At 37.9% G+C, this 22126-nt stretch overlaps 1 protein-coding gene across 1 annotated transcript in view; it reads left to right on the top strand.

The window, feature by feature from the left end:
- The window catches only part of LOC149246656 (PH, RCC1 and FYVE domains-containing protein 1-like), a 149932-nt gene that overhangs the window by 68096 nt on the left and 59710 nt on the right, over positions 1-22126 (top strand).

The raw sequence follows: 22126 nt of genomic DNA, 5'->3' as shown, positions 1-22126 counted from the left end.
TCCACTAATCACGAAATTTAGTCACTGGGACTTGAAATTGGGTCCAGCAAAAGAGGAAAAATAAACTAGGGTAGAAAGAACCCTATGGACTGTAAAAGTAGCTAAACACTAAGACGATAAAATAGTGTAAACAGAGTAAACATTATAAACATTGCCAGGGGGAGGGTAGAAGGCACTTGAAAGGTCCAGTTATATTGGATCATTCAATTTGATTATTAACATTCTGTTAATAGATTTCTACACCTATAAAATGTAACATATCTGCTCTGAAGTAATTTAATGTTGTTTATTCTAAGAATAGGAAACCCCATATTTTGATGAACTTATCCTGCGCTTGTAAGATTTTTGTAGTAGAACTAAATATTATTTGTTTATTTGAAAATTTTCCTGCAACCTTTTTTTGTTGGTAGATGGCTCTTTGTTGAAGAGATGGGCTCTACCTTCGGCATGGATTCTGTAAGCAATAGGTATATATTCTGTTAAAATCACTGACGGCATGCATCTAGCCTGATATGTCAAGGGACACTATCTAGGATAAACTGCTTAGGTTCAGTGAACAATGAGATATTGCAAGATAACCTATAGTTGGCCATAAAAACACAGCAACATCTTCTAGGGGATCCAGGGACCAAAAGCTGCTTGCCAACTTTAAGGTAGTTTTTCATCTGCCAGACAATTTCTTTTTAGGTGTGGTTGTATTTTCTTGGGTCCTTACTATGTTTTGTGTTTCATCTTCTTGAATGCATGAATGGTTGTTTCTACTTCTAACAATGTTGTGAACATCGGCATCGGGATAAAATCGGCAAGGGTTCGAAAAACCAAAAAATCATAAAAATTGGGAAAATATCGGTAAACATCAGCAAAATTAAGATACTATCAAAATATCGCCAAAAATCGGCAAACATTGGCTAGGCCAAAAAATCATGATTTCGCGATAAAATCGGGATGTTATCGAGATGTTCACAACACTGACTTCTAGTGCTTAGATTTTACGAGGGCCCAGATGTATTTCAAGGCATGTCAGAGCTTTAGCCTTTATATATACCAAGGGAGCAATCAACTGTGTATTGACAATGACGAGTACATTCTGATATTTTGAAATTAAATCCATGAGTTAGCAATTTGGTCTGCCTGCAGCAATTCTTTTAGTAATTTGATTTACCTATGGTAGGTTAGATTCTAGGGCCTGGAGATGTTATGCTTTGGGGAGTGATATTTGAATATTAAGATTTATCTTGAAAGAAGGTATGCACGAAGAACGAGAGTATACACAGAATATATAACTGCTGCTTTCTTCTTTAAGCTTGTCTTTGTCTACTCTGCTGGAGGTTGCCTCTTGCTTTTATTTCTCTTGACATGGCTGGCCTGATTCTTGAAAATCGCTCTTCATTTTGAAATGATGTTGCATCTAACATAACATTCCTCAAAAATACCATTATTTGAAAGGTTTAGAAAGATGCATGGATGTTAGACATTGTAATATTTACAGGACCTAGTTTTAAGCTATAAAGTTGGGAATGCTAGGATGTGTGTAATGACATGTTTGTACAAAGTTATATTGAAGTGATTTAGTAATAAAGTGAGCCGTTCCTAGGTTGGTGGGAGTTTACTCCAATGAATCCATGTTCAATTTTCAACCCCTTTTTCTGAATGGATATATATATATATATATATATATATATATCCATTCAGAAAGGGGTTGAAAATTGAACAATGTATCATATATATATATGTTTTAAGCTATAAAGCTAGGAATGTTAGGATGTGTGTAATGACATGTTTGTACAAAGTTATATTGAAGTGATTTAGTAATAAAGTGAGCCGTTCCTACGGTGGTGGGAGTTTATTACAATGAATCCATGTTCAATTTTCAACCCCTTTCTGAATGGATATCTCTCTCTCTCTCTCTCTCTCATTAATGGAAGAATTAAACATAAATTAGTGCATGTGGAAGAATTAATGAGGTATTTTATTCATTCAATCATGCATCGATGTCATACATAAGTCTTGTATATATACATTTTACAAAAACATAGTTATTGTAAGAAGACTCACTAGAAGGTTCTGCCTACTAGAAAGTTCCTTCTCTAGAATGTTCCTAGGAGATACAAAGCACTATATAAAGATGTAGAAGCATTTCAAAGGTGTCTCGGAAATCCATTGGTATCTGAGCTCTGCTCTGTTAGAGGTTGCTCCCTTGAAGAGGCAAGTGAGCATTGCTTCATTATCAATAAGGGTATGATATTCTGGTTCATATTGACCATTGTGTTGCTATTCTATTTCTTTCAGCAACATATCTGAGTAACATTTGCAATTTCCACTCTGCATATTCTATTTGGGACAATCACAACAACTTGGTGAGGCTGGAACGTAAGAGTTCAAGTCAGGCTTGGCACAAACTCAGCAAAACTTTGGTAGCAGATATCATTCGTTCAAAATGAGGTTTTCTCTTTTCTGTTTTGGCATTTAAATTTGGTGCAGGCAAATTTTCCAATCTGGTGGTGAGTTGGACTCACCAACCAGCAAAGAACTTGCAAGTCACTAGTGAGCCTGACTCGTTGCTGGAAGAGGGTCGGGGCCTAGCAGAGTTTGACTCAGATATACTTGGATGACTTGGTAATATTTTCAGCTATGGTTGACAGTGGTCCAGTAGCATGTTGTATTCAGAGGAGCTTTAAATTCACGGAGTAGTCTATAGGTAGAATGTGAAGACAGAAGTTTTTCTACCAACAGATTTCTACACACAGCAACTAGTGTCTCAAAGGCGGCACAACATATTTTTCTGGCAGCACACAAAGGCAAAATTTTACAGTAATATAGTTATGGCCGTGCAAACATAAGACAACAGAAGATGTGATATTTATTCTTTAATTTCCAAACAGTAGAACATGATGAGCAATAAGCAGATTATGACATAATCTGTTTCAGAGGAATAAGAAAAATTTCAGAAGAGTATGAATGTGGAATGAGGTCTCAACATAGGGATATGCTGTTGTATCGAGCTGCAAGATAGTTTGTAACATCATATAGATAACAGACACAAACCAAAGATGGTCCACAAAGCATGACATTGAAACAGTCGACAATGTTAGTACTGGATTGAGGGAGGATGTTATCACATCAAGCAGGGGGCTTGCACCCAAAAGATAGCTTTTGGATTGGAAAAACTTTTGGGGGTGCTGTCATATAAACCATCTATGCCAAAATTGTCATGTATATGGGATTGTTCACAACACACCAAAAACAATGTTAATACACACACAATTTGGAATAAGAGTATTTAATATGGAAAAAGTCCCTGTTAGAAAATTAAGAGCACAAACCTTAGTCATTAACTGTTTAATCTCCTATGAGCAAGCACCATAAACATAAGCAAATCAAGAGAAATAACAAGAATCAACACACCAATATCTATAATGGTAACACTTCTACAATGTGTAGAGTAAACATCCACTTTGGAATATGAATCACTTCCAATGTTGCATGAAGTGGGGACGTTTTTTGGAAGCGGGGACGCAGAACCGTCATTTCTAAAAAATCTAGGAAGTGAAGCGTCTCGGAAGCGTCCACTATATATATATATTTTGTTTTTTGTTTTTTTTGCATTTATATTAAAAAAAACATCCAAAACACCAAATTAGTTGTAGAAGACACGAAAACATGCATATTTTTACATAAATCAAGATAGATATAGCATCCATTGTACATCAATATTAATTATTCCAGCATCAACCATGTAGAATCTAGATTCCTTTTCTCTTGTCTAGCCTTTATCTCTACTTTGATTCTCTAGGGGTATTAGTCAACATTACCCAATTTTGATAAAATAGGCTAATTCAAGCCTTATAATATGGTAGAGAAAGCTTAACATGCTTGATCAATGATTTTGACTTGAGTGAAGGGTACATTTTTGCTAAGGCCATGACAAAAGAGTTCAACTCAACAACACCAACACTGGGGTACAGATAGGGCTGGGTGCTCTTGATGAAATGCCAATCACATGCCATCATACATGATATAATCCAATAAAACACCACAACCCCATTGATCCTAAAAACTGTTAAGTCTGCTGAATTTTGAATGGGATATGAAATTCTATTTTCTCCATATGAACTCTAATGAGGTTGGAACCACTCTCAAACATTCCGAGTCATTTCATGGTAATGTTAAAAATTTAAGTAAAAGGATGGAAATGAAAGATAAAGGAGAATGTCACATTTTCTTTTATCTTTCATTTCCATTCTGTTACTTTAAGAATTTAACATTACCATTAGGGAGAATCTAGGAAGGGTCTAGGGAGCATCAAGGGGCACCTTGGGAGTATTCGGAGAGCATAGTTCCTCACATAACAGTTTGAAATTTCCAAAAAAAAATGCCCCTCGAAACCATCCACCTTTTCTTGGATCCGTAGTGGATATGCCCCTGAACCTCCACAGATCCGCACCCGAGCCTTTTTGCAACTGTGGATCAGGCCCACGCGGATCTGATTTTCTAGGAAGCGCCAAAAAATGGCGGAACCGCAGATCTGATTTTTGGATCCGCGGTTTTGACGAAGGAGTGGTAGCGGATGCGTACAGGACGCGGTTCTGCCTTTGGATCCTTGGGGGGGGGGCGACGGTTTCTGCAACCCTCCAAGAATTTCCTCAATGTTTAAACTCATTATGACCTTAAATGGATAAATACATTTCTCATGAGCATGTCAACATATAGTCCATGATAGTGAGAAAGTATCTCCATATAATGTTTGTAGGATAAGTAAAACTCACCAACCGAAACCCTACGTTGCATGATATAGGGAAATGGTAGGTTTCCGAAATGGAAATCCCCTAGAAATGTGACCCCCAAAAAATTAGGAAATGAGGAAACAATAATTTTTTTCAAAAGAAAAAAACTTATTTTCCATTATTGGAATACACATAATTCTTTCCACAGGGACTATATCTCTACGCTGATAGATTACCAGAGATGTATTATCTATGCATGATTTTTACAAGAAAAATTTCATTTCCATAGTCTGAAAGTTAGAACAAGAATGCAAAAGCATAAACGAACAGTGTTCCTAAAAATGGAATTCCATTCCATTTGTTTTGTGATCATCCCATAACTCATACTGTCCAAAAGATCCAACTGTAAGTTGTAATGCCTCCTTGGAGAGTTTTTCAGCCTGTTGATTCAATTTCCTGTAAATATGAAAAAAAGGCGTCCATTCAAACGTCTCTATCTCAAGAGTGATTTCCCAAAGGATATGGTTTAAATTTGGGACATTGACCTCTGGTTTTTTGTTTGCCCAATCTATCATGAGCTTTGAATTACTAGTGACATGTATTTATTTTATACCAAGATGTTGAGCTATATACAAGAGTGTCCGAAGACTTGTAAATTCAGCCTTCGTATTTGAGCCATGACCAGGAGCAAATCTGACTAGCTAATGATGGTTTTGATTTAAATACATTACCACTCCAACACCACATTTTGGGGGGATGGAAACAATATATATCAGTGATGCAAAAATCGCGATTTTATCGGATTATCACGATTTTCATAATTCAACGATATTATCGCCCGATGTTTATGCCTTTTTTTTTGTTTATTGTTGTTGTTGTTCGCAATTTTTTTTGGAAAAAATCATGATAATTTAAAAAAATCGTGATAAAAACGAAATTATCGCGATTGGATGGCGTTGTTATCGCCGGGCCAACAGACAGTGGGTTTATAACACCAAAAAACGAATTTTTTTTGATTCATTTGGACAGACAACGACAACGGTGGATTGGGAGTGACCTAGGAGAAAAACCTTGGTCGATTGGGAGTTGATTGGAGGAGAAAAACGACTCAAAAACCCTGGTGGATTGAGAGCTGAGGAGGAGAGGATTAATTTTCTCCGGCAAACCGGTATGGGCACCAAATTTATGTGTTTTGTTTTGTTTTTTTGTTTTTGTTTTTGGTTGGGTTTGGATAACCCATTGTTTATCAAATATTTTTGAGTTGATTTGATGGTGTTTTTGTTTGTTAAATTGTCAAAAATTCAATGTGGTTTGTCATGTTACTCATGTATGTAATTTTTTTTAAATTTTTGTAACTTGCAATCTTTATTTTGCCATAATTTCACCATTCAACTTCAAAGTTTAAAGTTCAAACTTCATCTTACAAATTTAAAACTCGAGTCAAGAGTTCAACCAAGTTACAAATATGCCAAGGAAATTGGACCCTCTGTGGGAATTTGGTGAACCTGATGGAGGGTTTGATAGAATAAACTTGAGTTACAAGTTGTGTGGGCATCATATGTCAGGGGAGGTTTATTGATTGAAGTATCACCTTGCAGAAATCCCTGGATTTGATGTAGGGCCTTGCACAAATACAAATCCGGAAATCATCCGAAGAGCCATGAGATCATTGGAAGAATTAGAGCACGAGAGAAAGGCCAAATCAGAAATGAAGAAGCAACTATCAAAGAGGGTGTTAGGCTCAGGTGAACAAGGAAGTGGCACTAGTTCTACTTCAGCATCAATATCTACAACCAACCCGGTAGCTGCCTCATCATTTTTTGTTCCTAGAACCACGCCTGGTTCACAACCATCTATCACTTCAATGCTAAAAAAAATTGAGAAAGAACAAGTTGACAAGTTGTTGGCCAAATTTCTCCTTTGGGGTGATATTCATTTCAGCGTTGCAAGGAATAATCAATATTTCTAGCCTGCTGTTGATGCTATTGCAACTGTTGGCCCAAGGTACAAAATCCATTCTTATGATGACTTTGGACGCTGGATTCTTCAAAATGAAAAGGTTGACTACACCAAAAGATTGGAGGAGTTTAGGGCATCATGGGCACAAACAGGGTGCACTGTGATGTCAGATGGTTGGACCGACCAAAAGGGGAGAACCCTTATAAACTTCTTGGTTAGTTGTCCCAAAGGGACGATGTTTATGAAATCTATTGATGCATCTTCACATATCAAAGATGCAAAAACTTTATGTGATTTGCTGGATGTGTTTATTTTGGAGCTGGGTGCAGAATATGTTGTACTAGTTATAACAGACAATGCTGCAAATTATGTTGCTGCTAGCAGGATGCTTATGGAGAGGCATCCTACTTTATTTTGGACACCTTGTGCTGCACATTGTATTGATTTGATGTTGGAGGACATAGGAAAAATTTCCTTTGTTAAAGATATTGTTGACTCGTCAAAAAGCATTACAAAATTTATATATATTCATACATCTGTGCTTAGCTTGATGAGAAAATTCACCAACAACAAGGATTTGGTGTGCCCCGCCATTACACGGTTTGCCACCAATTTCATACGTCTTCAATCTCTCTTGAATTCTATGTGGGATGTGAAGAGAATGTTTCTTTCAGAGGAGTGGCGTGCTTTGACAATGAGCTGCAAACCAGAGAGAGGCCATATGCAGATTAGTTTCATACCAGGAAGACTTCTGGGCGGGAGTGCAGGAGGTGTGCACCATTACTGAACCTTTGGTAAAGGTTATTCGATTAGTTGATTGTGAGAAGCCTGCAATGAGCTATTTGTATGAGGCCATGGACAAGGCCATTGAATCTATTCATGCCTACTATGATGATAAGGGAGATGAGGGGTTTCAGAAACAACTCCTCCTATGGGAAGCGATTGATGAATGATGGAACAACACACTCCATCGTCCCATTTATGCTGCAGGGATCTTACCTGAACGCCACATTTTCTTACCCATGTGGGTTCGTATTTGATGCCGAGATCATGGATGGATTCTTAACCTGTGTTCAGAGGATGGTGCGATCTCCAGTAGAACGTATAGAAATCTCCAAAGAAATTGAGACATACAGGATGGCAGGTGGCACATTTGGCTTTGACATGGCTGTGACTGATAGGACGACTAAAATGCCAGGTATTTTTTAGTTTGTTTCAAATTTCATTGTCTCTTCAAGTTCATAACTTCATACTTTGCTTCAGCGTTCAAATTTCATTTTTTTTCTTATGTTTATTTAAAATTTTATTTGTAATTTTGTTGTAGATGCATGGTGGAGAATGTATGGTGCCAAGGTACCCCTTCTACAAAAGCTTTCCATTCGAATCCTCAGCCAAACATGTAGCTCCTCAGGATGCGAGCACAACTGGAGTGTATTTGAAAAAATACACAACAAGAAGCGCAACAGGTTAAACTTAAAACTTAAAATATTGCAAATTTCCAAATAATGTTTTGAATTCATTAAACAATAATTTTTTTATAATTATTATTTCATGATATTTGTATAGGTTGGAGTCCCAGTGACTTAATGACATGGTCTACATCTACTACAATCTTTGATTGTGGGTGAGGCAACTTGAGAGGATACCTGGCATGGAGGCCATCTCATTGGATGGGATTGACACCACTGCTGCATTAAGGGTTGAGGCCGAGAGGCCTCTCATGGAGTCTGTCTATGATTGGTTAGAGCAGGAGGTAGTGGAAGGCGTAGAGGGAGAGGAGGAGGAGGAGCAACTGGAGGAGGTGACACCACCTACTCGGGCTACCCTTGCCACTAATAGAGGACGTGGTCTATCTCCTATAGCTTCTAGTTCTTCAGCTTCTAGAGCACAGCAGAGTCCACTGCCAACTCCATCGGCATCTACATCTAGAGGGAAAGGGAAAGCTATTGCATTTTCTCGTCAGAGGGGCAAAGGAAATCAGCAGTATTAGTCTTTTAGACTTTATTTATTTGGTTCATTTCATTGTATATGACATTATTACTCATTATATGAGATACATTATTATATTTTTTGTTGATATTTTGAAGCTGAGTTGGGACTTAGGAGTCAGGGCTTATTATTTAGGACATGATTCATTGTTATGTGTGATGTAGCACTAGAAATGATATTACACATCTTATATATTAGTTCTTTTATCATATTTGTGTGTCAATGTATTTATTTTATGTTGTAAATGCTTTAGATATTAAAAAAACTGAAAAAAAATGAATATTTTTGTATTTTACGATTTTTTTCCCGATTTTTATGATTTTTTTTCGTTTTTTTCCCTTGCCGATAATATCCCGATAACGATAACTGCAACATTGGTTGACACATGATATTTTCGGTTGTAGCCGCATGCATGCAAGTCTCTACGTGTGACTATAATGTTTCAATTGCACACATATCTCTCTCTCTGTGCAACTGGAAACTAGGGTTTCATTTGATACTTGGCCACAAATTCTGTCAGTTTATCGCAAAAGTTGACAGTTGACCACAGGCTTTTGAATCATGATTTTGATTAGTATTATTTCTGGGTTCACCTCTGGGATATTGTTTGGTTGGTTTTACTGGATAGTCTTGTCAATGAAGAAATGGATCATTGTACTCTGCTCTTAAACATTCAATGACAATTTAATAAGAAGAAGAATTTGAAAGGGTTTTTCCCCTTGTGGGGTTTTTCCCTGGTCTTTGACCAATCTTGGTGTCTCTTTGTGTGAATGCTTTTCTTTTATTGTTCCTTTATGTTCTGCTCCATTGATGATGATATTGTTCTTTCTGTATAATTTCATATGTTGTTAATGATGTTATGGGGTGAATTAAATATGTAAATGATGATGCAATTTTCTAAAGCAAAGAACAATATAGCCCTAAGAAAAAATTAACATGGTATCAGAGCTGGGCTGAAGAAAAGTCATTGAGATCACCCCTGAGAAGACACCTTTGATGGAAGCAAGAGAAGATGGAGGAGACCTAAAAGAATTCTAGGAGTTGAAGGAAACCCTAGGCAATTTGGTTATTAAGGTTTGATGGATATCATGAGGTTATGGTTTGGAAGAAACCCTGGGATAAGATAAAGGCTTGATTTTTGTAGTTTTGAAACCCTAGCATGATCAATGAGAAGTTGTTCTAGCACTTGATACAAATTTAAGCATAACCCTAGTTGGGCTAAGCTCAATTAGGCTTGGTTGCTGATGAAGTCGATGGCAATATTGAAGGCAACATTGTTACATGGATAATGGACAATATTAACTCTTGAAGGCTGGTTCAAGAGGGAGTTGATCTCCTCTCGTTAAAGATAAATACCTTTTAGATTTATGTTACTTCTTTGTGATTCTATTCTTGTTTAGGATTATTGATTTGATTATTACTTCCTGCATATTTGAGTGTGTGAATACTTCTAACCTCCAAATGAGATGTGATAAGCAAATCCTTCTTGAGGATCATCTAAATTGCAGGAAAAGAAAGCTAGTGCAGGAAGAGAAGAAATGTTGATGGAAAAGGAGAGAAGTACCTGAGGAAAATTTTGAAAGTTTTCAAAGTAGCATCTGTAAATTACAATATGCAAGTGCTACAACTGCCAATGACAAATAAAAGCTACAAGTTGCAAAGGTATCTGAATATTACAAGGTATGTATAGTACATTATTAGTTGCAATATTGGATTGCAAGGTAAGCCCTAAGGTATGATGAAAATATCACCTTCATAAATGACTCATGTATGCATATGAAAGTAAGTTTGATTTATGATACATGTGATATATTGGTGCACTTGATATTCGGCAAGTACCTTACATTTTATTAAACTTGGTGGATTTCTTGTTTTTATAAAGCAGGCTGAAAAAATATTAATTTTGATAACATGGAAACTTGATTCTGTTGTTAATGCTTGTGATAAACATGGTAACCCTGATGATAAAAGTGTGACAATAAGGTTGATACTCGGGATCCTCTTGTTGATTTTGGTTAGGTTTTGATAAGCTTAGTAAATTTGATAATGTGGTAAAATTGGATGCCCTGCCTTGATGATAAAGAAGTGATGTTGTGATTATAATTCTTGTAGTATAAAGATACACTCATCAACTACCCTAAACCTTTGATGAATATTTGATGACATACCCATATGTGACAATGAAACAATTGATGAGGATTTGTTATGACTATGATGAATATATGTTTTAGAACTTGATATAGTTTGACTCCATGATCTAACAGTTTTGTTGATGCATAACAATATTATGATAGACAGGTTGATGCCTTGATTAATGTTGATTGAAGTGGCTTCCCATACAGAGAGAGAAACTCTCCATAAGATCCCAACACTTATTATTATTTGCAGATGACTCTTGATTGTTGAAGCAAGGTTTCTAGACATGATTAACCATCTGATATTGTTGAAGTTGTTTTGACAAATTCTGATTTGAGCAGAGAAGGTTTCTCTTAGTTCAAGCCCCATCCGCTGGGAGAAAGGCTTAAGAGTGCGGTTATAGGCCTCCCAACCGCACAAAAGAAGGCCTATGGGTGTGGATGAGCTTGTAGGATACAAAAACTAAAACCTATGCATGAAAATCAGAAGCGCCCCGGGAGGCTAACATATCTATAGACATGAAGCAGAAGATAGAGAATTCTATGAGGAAGGAAGTTTTAAGGAACTGTGAAATATACATAATGTTTGACTTGTTGCAAAGAAAGTGAATGTCCTGACTCGTCTTGTGTTTGTAGGAGTCTGTAGTATGCATATCAGTATGTTATTTGTCTTGATTTGATCATTGGAGCTAATATATGGCAATATTTGGTAAAAGGTGCAAGGGTTTGACAAAGACTTGGCTTATTGGCTTGACTTAATATAGATAAGCAATATTGGAATTTTGACAAGATGATTGACAGTTCATAGATATGTTTTGGCTTATGGATTGATTGAATTCACAATGATAACAAGTTAGGTCTTTGATCAGATTTTGCAATGATGATTTGCCTTGATGTGGCACGATAGTATGGGCATAGTGACTCTCAGTGATTAATATTGGTATTCAATATTGATTCTGTATTGGCATCATTGGCATTGGCACATTGGTTGAAGTGTAAACAATTGTGATTCAGTATGCAGTGATCTCACAATGAATGGATGGAATTTATATGACTTATCCTTGGTGAATGCATTTACATCTAGCGACATAAATGATTAATATTACGATCATGAGGAGGGCTTGATAAAATTTGGCTTGATATTGTTTGGTAAATATTGTTGACATGACAATAGATAAGGTTGTAACCTAGTATTTTGCTGTGAGATCTACCTGGCACCTGGCCTAAAAAGTTTGACAATGATATTAGCAGGAACTTTTATGGCTTTGATTTGACATTTAATTCTTGATAAGCAGAATTGGTTTGTTTGATTGCACAATATTGATTTGTTTGAGGCAAAGTATATTGGTTTGGTCAGTGTTATGTTTGTAGAATGAATAGTATGGTTTGAAGCAAGCTTCCTGAGCCTGGTATGCCCGCATTGACATTTACCTGGTAAAGCCTAGAAGATGTGCCGATCTGAACCTCTACTTCAAAGTGGTCCAAGGTATGCCTTTGATTTTGGTTTTATATGTTGACAATCTATTCTTGGCAGGTAAAGAGCCTCTGATGATCAAAGTAAGAAGGATTTGGCCTGTAAGATCGAGATGGAAGACCTTGTCATGATGCACTACTTTCTGGGATTAAAAGTTTGGAAAATGAAAAGATGTCATGAAATTATTTGGCATGATGGAATGCAAATCCTTGGACACCCCGATGGAATTGAATTGCTGAACCTGACTTGGCAACCGACAATTGATTGAAGCATTGATGTTCCTTGTGAACACCCATTTAGATATAAGTTTTGTAGAGAACAACTTGAGTCAATTCATGATTGAGCCGCTTCATACACATTGCGTTGTCGCGAAGCACATTTGCATGAGACAGTCAATCTCGGTCTGAGATGTACTTCTAGAGATGTACGATTGCATGGATACATTAATGTTGATTGGACTGGAAAGCATTATTGACAGGAAGAGCACATTTGGGTGTTGTTTTATCTTGGGATTTACCATAATATTTTGGATGAGATAGAAATCTGTAGCTTTAAAGCACATCCGAGGTTGAGTACATTGTTGCTAGCATGGCTAGCTGTGGGACAATTTGGTTGAGAAAAGCTCTTTGGAGAGATGTTTGAGGAAATTTTGAACACATCGGCGATACATCGTAGAGTGGGATCTGATTGGCAGGAAATATCGTATATTGCTGGGACTAAGATATCTTCATGCATTGAGATAATACTGCTATATGAGACAAGCTTAGGCTTGTGGTTGCTACCTCCGTGAGAGGGAGAAAGGAAGAATAAGGTATCCTTTTATGTCATGTATTTGTTCTAACATAATATTTGATTTGATGTCCTGCATGAATAGGAAAACAGAGGACTGCTGCTCTTGGTAATGGATAAGGCAGTATGATTGAACTTTTCAGTGAGTTGTTTAACCAAGTATCAGATATGAGCATGTTGATATGTTTTTGATCTATAGAGAGTAGGGCTGATCGAGGACACTGAGCTACCTCTCCCCCCTTGTCTGAGCTCCCAGGGTGAGGAATTGAGCCATAGAGCTCCTGGGGTTGAGGGATCTTTAGACAATAGGGTATTGTCCTATCTATCACCCATAGGGTGAAAGACATATGCTCCTCGATCTTGGTCTAGCAGAGTATACCCCAATTGGTATCATACCCACAAGCCGGGCTTGTTGGGATTGTCCCTCTCCACCTGGTCAACGGGTTGAGGAGGCTTGGGGGTGTGTGATCTGTTGAATTTTCTAAGTCTATCCAATAGAAAACGAATCTGTATTTTGCTGGTTTATTTCTTCTACTTGTAAATTCTGAACAAGTTATTTAAAACATTTAAATACCGAAATAAACACAATACAGTCACAACATCTACAGATCATCAACTGAAAGAAAACAAGCACACAAGTGACACCGTTATTTTTGGACAAATGTCCCCGGAAAAACCCAATGTGGGAAAACCGGTGTAGCTATTCTGAGGGTTTATTATTATGCAATATTTCCTTGAGTACAACTGGGTGCCTAACCGACTCACCCGACAGAGAAAAATACACGGCAGCAATACCTCTATATTCGGAAATAGGTATTCAGAAAACCTGTCCCACGAAACCCTCTCTGGCACAACTGAAGCTCAGTGATGGCCCTTCTGACCTCTGTGTCAACGTCTTGCTAACTTGCGTCAGCCCCAGGACCCTCTGCGTCAGCCCTCTAAGGCACTGCGCAGCCTCTGGGACCCTTTGCGTCACTCCAACAACCTTTGCGTGGATGATGCAATCCCTTTGGTTTCTGCGCTGTCTCTGTTGGGCTCTGCGTGGCCTGAATTGGCTGCTGCTCTCGCTCTCCCTGCTTCTGTGCTGGTCTCTCAGTACTGTCTTTGCCTCTCTGGCCAGTACTCACTACCCCTCATTGCTGATCACTAATTCACTTTTGCTTAGCAACCCCGCTCTAGCAAAATGAATGACTGATTAGTCTGGTGTGTTCTCCAATTGACTCTCAAGCCTCCTCTTATACTTTTCCTATTGGTCCTTCAACGGCCGAGATTAAATATCTAATCAATGGCTAAGATTAGATTTGGTTTGATCCATGACTTTTGGAACCTTCTAACCCAGTTTTATATTAATACCCATTAATATTTTATTTTTCCTAAGTTTAGGCTTAGGAACTCCATTAAAAATATTAATTATTTTAATATCTCCCAAACTGGGTACAATCTGTCCAAACCTTTTCTAGGTCTTGGATATCTCATGTACTTTAGCCTCTCCACCAATTTTCATGGCTAGAGCACATTCGATGAGACAGTACTGCTATATGAAACAAACTTAGGCTTGTGGTTGCTACCTTCGTGAGAAGGAGAAAGGAAGAATAAGGTATCCTTCTTTGTTATGTATTTGTTCTAACATAATATTTGATTTGATGTCTCGCATGAATAGGAAAACAGGGGATTACTGCTCTTGGTAATGCATGAGGCAGTATGATTGAACTTTTCAGTGAGTTGTTTAAGCAAGTATCAAATATGAGCACGTTGATATGTTTTTTGATCTATAGAGAGCAGGGCTGATTGAGGACACTGAGCTAGCTCCCCCCCTTGTTTGAGCTCCCAGGGTGAGGAATTGAGCCATAGAGCTCCTGGGGTCGAGGGATCTCTAGACAATAGGGTATTGCCCCTATCTGTCACCCATAAGGTGAAAGACATATGCTCCCCGATCTTGGGCTAGCAGAGTATACCCCAATTGGTATCATACCCACAAGCCGGGCTTGTTGGTATTGTCCCTCTTCGCCTGGTCAACGGGTTGAGGAGGCTTGGGGGTGTGTGATCCTTATCTTTGGTAAGTCAGGTATCTCACCCAAGCTTGATTATGATGCAGGTGTTCTCCCACATGACTCTTGAGGGTCATCGCTGGGTAGATCGGCGGGAAATAGGTTGGATGTCATCCTTACCTCTTACATAGCAAGTGGTATCTCGCACATTGATTGCTTAATTGGATGGTTGTGATCCTTGTTTCGTAAGTTGAATCTCTCCTATTGCTCGACATAGGGTAGAAGACGTATGTTCCTCTATGAGATGACTTGGAGTGAGAGTGTCCCATAGGACCTTCGCCATTGTCATAGACACGAGGTGAGAGTCTCCTATAGGACCTTCCTCATTGTCATTGGATTCCAGGTTGAGATGGCCTCCCTGATGTGGTTTCAGGTTGAGCAGGGCTCCCTGATGTTAAACTCTATGATGTTTTCCGAGTAGTAGTATTGGGCTCCCTGTTGGAAAATCATTTCGAGTGGTAGCTGTGGCTCCCCGATGAATAGAGGGTGGTAGCTTGGACTCCCCTCCGATGTGAAATTCTTCTTTTAGATTCGAGAGTGTTCAGCACATGAGTAAAGACAAGTAGAAATAAGAAGAGATAAGCAGAGATGAGCAAAGGTGAACAAAGACGAACATAGATGAGCTAAGGTATGCAGTGATGACATTTGTTGACGAGATACATGTGATGGGACACATTTTGCAGTCCGTAATTTCTCCCTAGGTGAGAGGGAGTGTTAATTTTGGCAGCTCCGGGACAAAGTCCCTCCTTTGGACAATCTTTTGCATTAAGGAAGACCCCTAGTAGCCCCTGGACGAATTTAATTTGGTTAAGGAAAAATATAATTTAATATGGTAACCCACGTGCAGAAAAGGGACGAGTTGGCCCAAAAGGAATTGGACACCCTTGGATGGCTATAAATACAAGTCAAGTGACCCTCATTTGAAAATCATTAATCATTCTTCATTCTTTGGTTTGGCTCTCACAGGTCTGAAATTGGTTCGTGGGGAATTCGTTCACACAGGTTCGAAATTGCAGGGTCCGAGCTCACACGTACGGATTAGGGTTTTTTGTTCGTAGCACGGTTTTTGTTTCGCAGCCACAGGGTTGACATAGGATATGTTCGGCTACAGCGGCACACACACTAGCCTCTACGTTCGACTGTAATGTTTCAGTCGCATAGATATTTCTCTGTTCGTGTAGCTAGAAACTAGGGTTTCATTTGACATTGACCGCAAATTTCGTTAGTTGACCACAAATGTTGATAGTTGACGTCAGGCTTCTGAATCATGATTTTGATTAGTATTATTATCGGGTTCATCTCTGGGATATTGCTTGGTTGGTTTTACTGGATAGTCTTGTGAATGAAGAAATGGATCATTGTACTGTCTTTGTTGAAACATTCAACGACAGTTTAATAAGAAGAAGAATTTGAAAGGGTTTCCCCCTTGTGGGGTTTTGCCCTGGTCTCCAACCAATCCCGGTGTCTCTATGTGTGAATGCTTTTCTTCTATTGTTCCTTTATATTCAGCTCTAGTGATCATGATATTGTTCTTTTTGTATAATTGCATATGTTGTTAATGATGCCATGGGGTGAATTAAATATGTAAATGATGAAATGAAATTATCTAAATCGAAGAACAATATAGCCCTAAGGAAAAAATAACAAGACACATGCACACATGATCAATGCTACAAACATCAACTTGCTCATATTGCGATGCAAACTCTAAATGGAACACCTTTTTGTAGAACTCTCCATCTCCAATTTCTTCACACAGTACCAAAGCAAACAAGGAGTCCATTTGCAAACATATACACTACAAAGGACAAGTTCACAGTAACCTCTTTAAAATTAGTGAAGGAAACACAAGGAGACTCTAATCTAAGTTTACTAAGTCTATTCACAAATCATCAAAGTAAGAGAAGAAATCCACAACACTATCAAATAAGTGTCCTGAAAAAAGACGAAGATGGAGAAAGGCATGTTAATTCTAAAAGTGGTTTGATGAATCTATAAATGCCAATGATCAACAAGAATAGTTATCTAACAAAGTTGTAGTGCTGATTATTAGCCAAGAATGCTCCACTCATGCAAAGCAAGAACTTGATCATGCCCATAAGACAATGAAGAGGCTTAAAAGGGGCTCCAAACACTATATGCAACAACATGGTCTTCCCATCACAAATGCACATGTGCCAAACAAAACACCAAATAAAGGTGGACATTAAGAACTTGTCCAATGGAGAATGTTGCTATGATCAATCATTCAAGAAGAGCAGTAAGGATGGAATGACTAGACAATTGATGAAACAAAATGATATCAAGTCCTCTAACAATTTGCTCAAATTCTGCCATGACTAGTCATCAATCCAACGACAAAATATTCTTGTAGATGATAATATTCCGTGATTCCACCTTTTATCCCTCTTTAATATAGATCTGTAGGAAGATGAGATAAAAGAAGATGACCTCGTGAAGTGGACCTCTAGATAAGTGTAAGTCGTAGTAATCTTGGTTTACTCCCACAAGAAGTAAAATGGTAATTGACTAAAGCATGCTTCAACGTCTTGAAGACTATAACCTTGGTTTTACTTAGTTTTGTTAACCACCACTAGTGGGTGAGACCCATAGGAGATTTTTTCTCTTAGATTTTTCTTTAGCCGATGGCCAACAACTCGTTGCAACCACCAGATAGCTCAATGTACCACCATTCTCCGCCACCTAAGCCAACTATTATGTACCCTTGCCTTCCAACCTCAAAGGTATGACTTCTCATTATGTAATTGGGTATTTTTGCTTACTTATCATGGACACATCTAGACATGGATTAGTGGGGGGATTCTATGAAAAGAATGGGTTTGGTTTGTACTCTTTCCCCCATGTCCAATTTGGTGGTTAGTCTTGTACCCTAGTCCTGCGGTATCTCCTTTATTGGTTAATAGCTTTAAGAGTGACGTTACATGGGAAACCTTGATTTTGGTTGCATGGTTTCGCTTCCTGACACTACATATATTACTCTCCTCCGCTCATTTTAACCCCTTTCCACATATTTCCCATCTGGGTCGACATTTGTCCATTGAGTTAATAAGGAATTAGCCTTTCCCTTGCCTTGTCCACATTTTAGGTCGGGCTTGGAACGATGCCCCATAGGTTGATGCAGCTAAAAAGAAAGTTAAAAGCATAATCTGGCCACTTACAAAAGGAAATGTACCATAAAATGCAAAAAAGATGGTCGAGACATAAAAATTTAGCACGTGGGTAAAAGCCAAACATGAGCTCTACCCCTTATCATGGCCATCACCCTGGTTCCTAGGGCCCTTGTACGAGCCTCTTGAATCATTATGGAACCCATGATTGTCCCAACCCTTGGTGGGTGTTGAACTACCCAACCTTAAGGGGTATTTGTTGGAAAATCAGGAGACTTGTGTATTTAGATGATTTTCCTTAACTTTATAATTACTTGTGATATGGGTTGGCCTTTTATTACTTGGTTAGATTTTTGTTCATCAAGCAATTACCAAAACAATGAAGATCACTGTTGACCCTGCCGCCTACACCTACTTACAAGTTAGTGAGAAAAACCTTCAACCCCACAAGGTAGGGTTGGTGGCAGGGAACTCAGAGAAGGGGTTGTCACACTAATCCCGACTCTCTCCATTTTAACTATCTCCTAGGTTAGCTAAGGGGGGTGGTCCCTAATGAAAAGTTAAGTTAAAAGATGTGAGTTTCTAGGAGAGTGTTATAGTGAAAATGGATTACTTTTAAGGATTTATGAACAAATATGAAGTGAGCAACTTGAAATAACAATGCCAATCATTAACATGACAAAAACCATAAAATCAGTGCTTTATAAAGAATTTGCTCAACAATTTAAAGATATATTTGCTCAAAGTAAAATGCAATATTCTCAAAAGAGAAAGCAAAGTAACCGTAAAATGTAAACAAAAATTGTCAGCACAAGATATGTAAGATACAAAATGTATTTGAGATAATACTCTTTATAAATCAAAACGTGTGAAACATATCTTGCCAAAACCCAAAAATTAGTAATTAACATGGAAATGTAAAAGAAAGTGCTAAACCAAGGCATCAATATGCATTTAGACTTGAAGCATGAAAATAAAGCACTTGTTTGAAATGATTACAATACTTGCTTTTGGAATAGACTTTGCATATGAAAACTCAAACCATCAAGAGACAAGTAAATTAAATGTAATGGAAAGTGCTTTTGGTTAATTTTATTAATTATCTCTACAACAAAATTACAATTTAACTCTTCAATCCTTAGACCTCACCCTCGCCCAAAGATATGGATTTCACAATGAGGAGTCAATAGAGGAGTAGAGGATCCTTAAGATGTCTACTTCAACCAACTTATGTTGGAGACAAAATTTTAATGAGGCTTGGGGCCTTCCTATACTACAATGCCTAGATGAAATGCAAATTGTGTTAATTCCCTAGATTAAAATAATGCTACATGCAAATGCTTCAAAGAGATTGATTTGTAATGCTTGAAAATGAAATAGTGTTCAACATAAGTTGCAATTATAACTTCAATTGGAGGAATAAAATTAGCTTTCAAGTGTTGCACGTGTCTTATCAATGAATTAAAATGATACAAGTAATTTGCTTGAAAGTAAAATTTGTTTCAAATAGACAATGACAATAAGTTGCTCCAATATTCACGATAACAATGTAGCATAAAATTGAAGCATGTATTCAAGTGTTCATGAAGCAATTTACCAAGGTAAATGGTAACGAATCAAAGTTTGTTAAGAATATAACATGCTTGCATGTAAAAGATGAATTGCCCAAAGTAAAGTGTAAGCTTGTAGCTTCAAGCAACAATGAGATAGAAAATGCAAAGCTCAAATGAAATTGTAACAAACTTTAACTTAAAAATGAAATGTGATAGTGAGGTTGTGTTAATTCCCATTGTCCCTATTGAGGTTCTTCTATGATAGTTGTCTTCTCTTGCAATTACCTTGGCGTCTTCCAAACACACATGATGTTTGGTCTTGGACGAGTGCTCTGCAAGGGCTGATGTACGGGATCTTTCATTCTTTATGTCGGCGGCATGCTCTTTAAGTCTTATTTTCAGAGACCGACCCGTTTCCCCAATATAACTCTTGCCACATGAGCAATCGATCTTGTACACTCCCTTGAGTTGTTGTCGATCAGTGTTATCCTTAATCGACCTCATCATTTGCCTTATCGTTCCACATGTTGTAAATTGAGTGTCTATGTTTTTCTTCCTTAAAATTTTTGCAATCTTATCTGTAATCCCTTGGATGAATGGAAGGTAAACTCTCCCTTGATTTTCTTGCTTGTCCCCAGGGGTACGCTCAGAGAGGGCCCTATCCTGAGCCCTTCTTATAGCTCTTTTGATACTCCATTCCTTGTATCCAATGTTTTTGAAGACAGAGGTGAAGTGTTTAATCTCATCCTTTATGTGATTAGGGTCCGAAATCCTAAAAGCCCTCACAGCTAGGGTGTTTAAGACGCCGGTTTTTTGGGAGGGATGATGGTAAGAGTCAACATGAAGATAGCTATCAGTATGAGTTTTCTTCCTGTAGACATGGTGTCCCAAAGTACCATCCTCTTTTCTACTAATCAAAACATCTAGAAAGGGGATCTTACCATTCTCCTCAAGCTCCATAGTAAATTTGATTTCGGAAGATATAGAGTTAAGATGATTGAAGAACTTCTCAAGCTCTGCCTTACCATGAGTCCAATTCAGGTTGGTGTCATCGACAAATCTTTTCCACCATGCTGGCTTCAAGTGGAAGGAGTCAAGGGCTTTTCTTTCAAAGTACTCCATGTATAGGTTGGCGACAATAGGTGAGAGTGGGGAAACCATGGCGACTCCAGAAAGTTGCTCATAATAGTGATCTTCAAAACTGAAAAATGTGGACCACAAACAGATTTCCGCAAGTTTCGCTGTTTCAGGATCGGTGGCCATCTTTATAACAAGAACAGCTTCATCAAGAGGAATCTTTGTAAACAAAGATACGACATCAAAGCTTACTAGAATATCATCTTTATCCACCTTTTTATTCTTAATAAGCTTTACAAAATCACTTGAGTCTTTTATAAAAGAGTCTGTGTTACCAACCAGAGGCTTTAGGATCTTAGCTACATACTTAGCTAATTCATAGGTAGGGGAACCAATGGTGTTAACAATTGGTCTAAGGGGGACCCCTTCCTTGTGGATTTTTGGTAATCCATAGATTCTAGGAATAACCTCACAGGAGGGAATCAACTTCTTTTTTCTTTTATCCTCCAGGTTGGTTTCCAAGATGGCTTTCTTGACCTGCTTTATCACCTTGGGAATAGGGTTGGAGTTAACTCTTCTATAACTTCCACAACTCAAATGCTCATTCATTTTGTGAATGTAATCTTTATTTAACACAACGGTGGCCCCACCTTTATCAGCTTTAAGAACAACTATCTTATCATTATTTCAGAGAGATCTGAGAGCCTCTCGCCCTTCTTTATTCAAGTTACTCTTTGGGCGTTTAGACTTCAGCATAGCTAGGGAACATTCTTGTCTTAGTATCTCCCTGTCGTTTGATGAAAGACCTTGGGTCCCATTCTCAATGTTGCAAATGATGTTTTCAAAGGGAATGTTCTTAGGGGAGACAACAAATCCCAATCCCTTGCTCAGGATTTTGATTTCTTCAGAGTTGAGCATTATGGATGAGAGGTTCACGACTCCCTTATCATGCTTGTTTGGAACAATGGGGTTCCCCATGACATTATTAGCTTCAGCATCAAGATTTTTATCTTCAAAATATTTACCTTCAAAGTTGCTTTCGTTCTTATATATATTATAATCATCCTTGATTCTTTTTGCATCACCGTTAATGTTCTTGGAATCCTCATTTTTAACATCCTTATATATCTTATAAACATCCATGATTTTTTTAGCATCATGATTAATGTTCTTGGTATCATTAATTTTAACATCTTCACCCACGAATTCTGATGGAATAGCAATGTTATTAGTGCGATTCTTCTTCTCAA

The sequence above is a fragment of the Pinus tabuliformis genome, chromosome 7 (genome assembly GCF_031772625.1).
Source record: "Pinus tabuliformis cultivar Carrire ecotype Pingquan chromosome 7, CPIR1, whole genome shotgun sequence".
Taxonomy (NCBI): Eukaryota; Viridiplantae; Streptophyta; class Pinopsida; order Pinales; family Pinaceae; genus Pinus; species Pinus tabuliformis.
This window is presented reverse-complemented; position numbering and strand designations above follow the sequence as displayed.